Raw genomic sequence first — 8,733 nt, forward strand, 5'->3', positions numbered from 1 at the left:
TTCATCTTCCTGGAAACAAAAATGCAAAATTTTAATAGGTGCTTTGTAGTGATGGAACAACAAATTGGAAACTTAAATATTACGAAACTATTTTGTAGCAACTAATAAAAAAAATTAAATTTTAAAAGATTGTGTGTGGGTTTGAAATCCCCTTTTGGCCTGCTTCCATATTTTCCAGTTGTGTGGGTATTTTTATTATTGGGAATTGAATGTGAAAAATGGTTGAATCCATTGTTATATTGGTATAAACATGAATGGTTAAAACACTAGGACAAGCACTAAAATAAGTATGTTAAAGTTTTATTATATTGCATTTATTATTTGTTAAGTTGAAGCATATGTAATTGGATTTCTAAAGTGAGGCGAGATTACTGAGGCAGGGTGAGAGGAAAATATTTCATGAATTTATCATAATAAATTCGTATTCTTCTATTTAATGCATATGTTAAATGTTTCCTAAAATATTTTTGAATTGGATGTAAGTATGGAGCTATGTGTGGAGTAGATTGTGGATATTGGTGCTGGTAAGAATCAGTTGGAATCACAATTTCTCTTGGGTCACCAAAATGAGTGAATATATCCTCAAAAATAAATGTCAAAACAACATTTTCAGTGGAATAATTAAATATTTGGCATATACCTATTTTGTTCCATAATCAATAAAAATAATAATATACATTTTCATCCTAAATGTTCGTGTAAGTAATTGGTTCCACAAAATGTGTAGCCCATTTTTCAAATAACTATACAAGTACCTAAGGCTATAGAGGAATCTTATATGCATGAACTAATTTTCTCATTCTTTGACACTAATTACATCCTCCAACATATTGTTTACCATCCTTAAAAAGGGTAGACCAAAAATATCTAGAATAAATAATTTTGTATGTAGTTCTCCTATGACCAAAAGGTCTTCCACATAGGAGTCTTTCATATGATTTTTTTGTATTTTCTTGTATCTTTCTATAGTGTCGATGCTATCTTCTCCCACAATTTCTTCAGTATCTATTACCAACTCTTGAATTCTTTTTGGTGCATTGTGACTTTCCTCACTTTAGTCCTCAAATATTGGAAATATTTTCTTGTACCTAAGGACTCTGAAATATCTGTAACATTATCAACATTATTCATAGTGAATTCTCCAATAGTAAACTATAAAGAATTTTTATTTCTATCCAAATATAACTAGAAAACAATGGTATTACCTACAAAATTCAGCAACAAATTACCTATATATAATAATATTTTACAAAAAAAATACGGCTTATGTTCAAAAGAAAAAATTCAAATTACCGTATTACTTTCTCTTTATTCATGAACCCCTTTGCAACATAGGAAAACTTGAGCTTGTGCTGAAATTCAACAAGGCTCTTCTCTAGTTATCATGTAATTGAATTTCTTTACAAAGACATCTTGAATCAAACAAAAATTTAAAGAAGTTATGTTCTTCCATAGTATGGGATACATAATTGATTGGTTCTTCATTAAAATTGAATTTAGGATTATAGGGTAAGTTGTCAAACACATTCTAGAAATGAGAGTTGTTATCAAATACACCATAATCCATTTCTCCCAGACACATTGACTAACTAAAAAGATAATTCATTGGAAATGACATCATCCTAGTTGAATATATAATTTATTTTGTATGAGTGATAAAGTATATAGATAATGCATTATGGGACATTATCTCTATTTTTGTAGTCCATCACGTAGGTACAGAGCCAAAAAAGGTCCCTAAACAAATTTGTAAACAAATAAATATATAGGAGAGAAAGATGGGGAGATGAACCTAAGATGTCGGGGAGATGAATTCTCAAATAAGTTTTACCATGCATGCTTCTGATTCAAGAAATTGCCTACTTTAGATAATTTTAAACACTTATTCAGCTCTAGTAGCTTGAATATCCATCTGAACTCCTTGGAATTCATAGGAATCTCTTCCTTGGTAGCATAATTTTTCTTATTTTTGAATCGAAATTGTTTACGCACAAGAATTTTTTTCTCTAAAATCAAAGACTTTTGGAACACATGCAACACTCGTCAATCCACTAGTCCAAATCTTGTTGTTCTTTTCTCTTACATTGACAGATTCACATAGCACTCATACGTAGTTGACGAGTTAAATTTCTCATTGATACAAGCAAGAATTGAGTTAATTATATTATTATAAATAGCTTATTTCCTTCCTATGCTAGCCATTTCTGCTTTGTACTAAAAAATATGTTATCAATCAATAACGTTCTCAATCTTGTTTAACTATACAATTCTTGGATCCCTTCACAATTACCAATTTTTTCTATTCTCTTGTGAAAATCATTACATATGACACTTTTAATAAATATAAATTAAATATACAAAAGAAAACATTTATGAGAAGTGATGGAAATAAATAACAAAATTCCAAAACCATCTTGTCCATTTACACTGCATCTTTCTCTTGCTTTAATATCATTGATATACATGTCATAAGAGACATAGATTTAGGATATAAAATAAATATAAATTATTTGTGATCATGACAATTAGCCTAGAAACTTACTGAAATAATAAGTGTAAAAAGAAAATTGTGCAAGGACAATCGCAATAAATATTATGAGGAGATGTGCTCAGCATCCTCTACCATGAAATGACTTGTTGGCTAAACTCATCCCAACTGCTATATCAATGTCAATTTCTTTTATTCGATATCATACTGCAAAAAATATAATAATATAATAATATAATATATACATATAAATTAAAAAATTAAAAGAATAAAAATTGAAGTAAATTTTATTTACGAATAAATTGAAATGTGATTTTTAGACTATGATGCAAAACTGACTATCACAACTTGTTTAAGCCAGTTATGCAACAAAAAATTTGTTGAATTTTTTTTGTACCTCCACATATATTTCCCCAATAGATTTTTCCCGCACACCTCCCTCCCACACAAAATTTCATATTAATCAATTAGTTAGCCATTTTCGTTTATTAAATTTTGTCCAATGAAAAGTTTGGTTTACATGTATATTAGATGTCAATACTCACAACATACAAAAGCAAGAATTGCAATTATTGAAATGATGATTATCTTTCACATTCATGGTTTCCTTTAAAGTAAACCCTCGATTTGAAATTCAACCTAATTGGAATCTCCAACATATGTTAGCTATGTATAACAAGGAACATAATATATAATGTACACAAAAACACAAATCTTTGAATGTAGACAAGAGTTGGCACTTATCATAATACAAAATAATTAACAAACATCTATCATGATATATTAAAGTTTTCCCTCACTACATTTATAATTGAAAATCCTGAACCCTAATTTGTCTCCACCTCCTTGCACCTGTATAATTATTTTCATCCAATAATGTATTAGTAGTTTATGCCAATAGCTTTATGTTCAATGCATTCAAGTATGTTGATTTCCGTAACATAAGTGCTAAGACACATACACTAGAAATTTCATAAATGCATACAATGTTCGTCAATCATTGAAATTTCCTCATTCACTTATTTTTCAACTTATTTCATCTTTCCTTCGAACCACACAATCTACTATCGACCTACTTGATGCTATTTACCCTTAAATAAAGTTCAGTTGTAAAATTAATTTCATTGAGAAAGAATTCATGAATATACTGAAAACGTATTGCATGAAACAGAAGTGTGTTAAAGAAACTTAGGAACCCACTACTTAGCCCTAAATAAGTATATGGGGATAGTGTTACGCGAAATGGAAGTGTTCAGAAAAAACTTGTGAAACTTGAAAAATTAACACTATTTAAAAATAATTCATGAATGTATGGAAAAAGTGTTACATGAAATGTAACTGTGTGGAAATTTCTCTTCTACCCAATTCTTCCATAGATCTCCCTCCCACAAAATAGTATATATTAATAAAATAATTATTAGCCTTGGCTAGTCAATGTTTGGGGAATGGAAAGTTTGGCTTACTTGTATCACCCTAGACTTCCACACTTTTTGCAAACCATTGCTACTTTCGTTGCATGTCCCTCTGAAGTAACAAGGAAGAGGATATGCATTGAGTAAACTATAATGACAAATCATCTTAGCACATGGAACATGATCCAATATTTAAAAATAATCATAGCATACAAAAGGAAGAACCACAATTGTTGAAGTGCCGACTACCTTTCACATTTATGATTTCTTGCAAAAATCGCATAAGAACATATCTCAATTTTCAATTCACCCTAAAAAACATCTCCAACCTATATTAGCTATCGATGACAAGGAACATAATACCACATTGATGTGAAATAGACTTATCCCCTTGCCATGACATGCCACCCCATGAACCCTAAGTTGTCATCAATAGTGAATTAATATTGTATCCCAATAGCCTTATGTTTAACATTCGTACTTTTCATACGATAATTATGCATGCGATTTAGACGAAATTGAAAGGTTAAGATATGATCTTATGTGACACCATATTTGCAGATAAAAATTTATGTAAGGAAAAAAAAGCTTGAACAATACTCTCATCTTTCTGTAACACCCACATCCCACGTCTACCCAAGTAACTGACCAACCAGGGTAAACATGTGATGAAGAGTTACTATGATATGATATAACTCCCAATGTGTTAGTTAAGGAAGTGTAACCTACGAAACACAACAACACAGACCTTCCATACATACTTAAAAACCCCCAAGGCACATGCAAACCTTCCAGGTGAACAGCCCCTAAGGAAAGCAGACTTTTAACTCCATTAATTCCCGAATATCTCCCATCACATGGGCATGAGGGGGAAAGGGTCCCTATAGTCTCTCCCATGACATCGGTATGCCTGTGACTGGGGAGATTCCCAAGTCGATTTGTGCTTGCGGCTCCAAGTTTTGTGCCACCTTTTGACGCCCTGGGATGAGGTCACTACCGGGAACTCCATGACACTTCCAAACATGAAAGCTAATAGTGGAATATTGATACAAAGTTGATTATGTAAACAGGGACTTGACTTGACACCTACTAGCCATGACAGGAATTTCGTCAGACATGTCACAGATATGAATTCTATAGGTTTAAACAAAATATATGAGTAAAGGGGTCTCCTACTTATGTAATAATCACTAAGAAACATTGATGCCTCATCATAATAACAACATTACCATATATTAAGTCACATATTCATTGTACATTGGGTGATTAACCAAAACAAGATGAGAGCCATACATTTTCACTGTCATAAAACTAATTCATAACCAACATACAAGCAACATAAATATTAGGGATATAACAACCATATAAGTGACATATAAACAATTATGTTCAGCCATAAAATACCAAGGAGAAGGAGATATCATATTTATGATTTCATAGGTCAACCAGGTTTAGGACTTTCACGAACCACTCGACTGTAGACTAGGTTGAACCAAATATTTATTTTAGCCAGTTACCCCTTTGCCATATTCGAAGCATGAATGTGGAATCTCGTAAAACAAATCTATGAAAACCATTTAGGGCTTCCAGAGGCCAAACCACCTCAACCACCAACCAATGATTCCACCTCATGGTCGAAAATCACTAACCATCACCAGATTGGTCTCTACCAAAGTTTTCGAGGGCTCTAGAGCGTTTGCTTCAACCAAGGCTTCCAAGACTAGTAACTCAACCCACAACTCTTGTTGGGTTTCTAGAGTGTTTTTTCAACCATGACCTTTATGACTACTAACTCAACCCACCAAGGGCTTCCAAAGAGTTTGTCCAACCAAGGCTTCTAGGACTTGTCACTCTACCCAAGTTGTTATATGGCTTATAGAGAGTTTGTCCAACCAAATCTTCCAGGAACTAGTAACCCAACCCACAACCAAAGGGACAAGAAAACCAACTAGAAAACAAAAGTAAAACCCACAACACCATGGCTATCAAAGAATTGGAAAGACTAGGAAAATCCACTTTCAATCAAAGAAATCCTCCATGCCAATGAGAGATCATAACCAAGAAACCACATGCATATGCCATGCATGGAAAAACTAGTGAGGAAAACATATATGAAACTCGGTACCTGCAAGAAAAACTTGTTGTAGATGTTGATATGGATGTCTTCTTGCACTTTCCTTCTCTTCCTTTTCCTTCTTGCTCCAAAACTCCAAGTATGCCACACTCTTCTAAGACTGCTCCAAGAAAATTCTAAGTGTCAAAGAGTACTGGAGAGAGAGAATAGAGAGAGAGAGAGAGCTCCAAAACTAAAATGATCAAAAGCTATGAACTGATCCTCAAAAGACTTTTTATCAATGAGGGTTCTATTTTCTTCATTTTCCATTATTTTCCTTAATTTCATCCTCTCATGCAACTTGTGACCTTTCACCTCCCTTTTCTCCTAATTTCCATTTTTTTAATAAATAAAATGCAAATAAATGTATCATGCCTTTCCAAAGACTGTCATTTCCTTTGGCAATTTCCTTAGCAATAAATTAATCACAAGTGGTCCCCATCAATATGTTTTTGCCTAACATTCAACTTGGAATAAGTGTCCGATAACCGTGGTTATTATTTCTCCTTCATTAACTTTTAGTACGTGGAATTTTCACCAAGGCTATTATAGAACCCTCCCCCTTTTGCGAACACCATCCTCGGTGTCCAATGATACCTACAACAAATTAAATTGTTGTAAGAAAAACATACTTCCCATGGAGCTTTATAACTTAGCTCATTGAAATATTTACAATGATGAACCTGATGAGAAGTAAACTAACATGACAACATAACAACATGAAAACCATAATGACATGAAACCCATACCTCTTATTGGAGCTTTATAACATATCTTATGGTGGTATTTATGTCCATATACATATGTACATATAACAAAACATCATACCGAAACATATATCTAATACATATACCAAAACATTCACTCAGCTAGTGAATAGAGAAGGACACCTAGCCCGCATATTATCCACCATCTCCCATGTAGCTTCATTGGGTCCAAAGTGCTTCCCCTGCACTCTAACTTGCTCGATTTCTCGGTTATGGAGCATGAGCATCTTTTTGTACAAAATGAACTAATGTTATGGCTGGAATTTTCCTTGTAGCTCCACCTACAATACATACTAGTCAATCACATCATCAACATATTTAACATACTTCTTAAGAAATGAAACATGGAAAACATCATGGACTTTCAATGTTGGAGGCAATGCAAGTCGATAGGAAACTAGCCCAATCCTCTCAAGAATCCTGAAGGGTCCACAAAGTTGGGGTGTCATCTTGGCAGACGATCCAATCTGTAAGGACCTCTTATTCAGCTTGATGCGCAAGTACACCTTCTCCCCAACCTAAAACTCCTTAAACAACCTATTATGATCTACATATCTTTTCTTCCTATCCTATGCTGCTTTCAGATTCTTCTTGATTACTTTCATTTCTTATTCCATTTCTACAAACATATATGGTCAAATCAAAACCCTATTAACTAGATCACTCTAACGAATGGTATTATTGCAACTCTGACCATATAAGGCCTCAAATGGGTTGATCGTCAAAGATTCATGATAGCCATTGTCGTAAGCAAACTCTACCAGTGGAATATACTTTTACCACTTTCATTATTGATGCATCACATATATCCTCAACACATCCTTCAATATCATGTTGACCATCTCTGTTTGTTCATATGTTTATGGATGATAAGTTATACTCAAGGCCACATTTGTACCTAATCCTATAAACAAATCCTCCAAAACATGGAAGTGAACTTCGTGTCCCTATCTGACACAATCTTTTGCGAGACACCATGCAATCTCACCACATCTCTGATGAAGACCTACACTACATCATTCGCTAAATATGTAGACTTCACTAGAATTAAGTGCACTACATTCGTCAACCTATGCACTACAACCATGATGGAATCATGTAGCTTAGATTTCCTTGAAAAATCTATGATAAATTCCATGTAAATCACCTCCAATTTCCACTCAAAAATCAGAATTGGTTGTAGTAGTCCACCTGGATGCTTACATCCTCACTTCACCTATTGCAAATCCAAGCACCTAGCCACTAACTCTACCACATCTCTCTTCAAATTCATCCAATAGTAAAATCTCTTCACTGCTTTTAGTGTCTCCTGATAGCTTGGAGTCTCTAAAAATGACCAATCCATCTATTTTGAAACAATAGTACACATCTTTTGCACCTGCACCTATACTTATACTCTATTGTAATCTATGCCTAATCTACATATACCTAACATCATGTTGACCTTCTTGGGAGATCCTATCCTATAGATCTATCCCATAGGAGCTCAAAGATGCTATATGATTCAACTCTACCCACTTGATAAGAGCATATGCAACCCTATTCTATTTACCTTTAATATACCTAATCTCAAAGTCAAACTCAGTGATCATGTCCAACCATCTAGCTTGCCTGACATTCAGATTCAGTTGTTCAAATAGATACCACAATCCACTATGATCACTCATCAATAAAAATTATCTTCCAAGAAGATAATGCCTCCACATCTCTAATGCATGAATGATCATTACGAACTGAAGATCAAGTGTCAGATAGTTTTTCTAGCGATCATTTCCTTTCTATGACTCATAGCACACTTCTTGTCCTTCCATCATAAGGAATTCACCAAGCTCTCTCTTGCAAGAATATGTAGATACCACAACATCTTTTTATGTATCTATTATCTTTAACACTGGAGCACGTGTCAACAACTACTTTAACTGCTCAAAACTAGCTACACATTCCTTAGTCCAT

Source organism: Pinus tabuliformis, chromosome X, assembly GCF_031772625.1.
Source record: "Pinus tabuliformis cultivar Carrire ecotype Pingquan chromosome X, CPIR1, whole genome shotgun sequence".
NCBI classification, from domain to species: Eukaryota; Viridiplantae; Streptophyta; class Pinopsida; order Pinales; family Pinaceae; genus Pinus; species Pinus tabuliformis.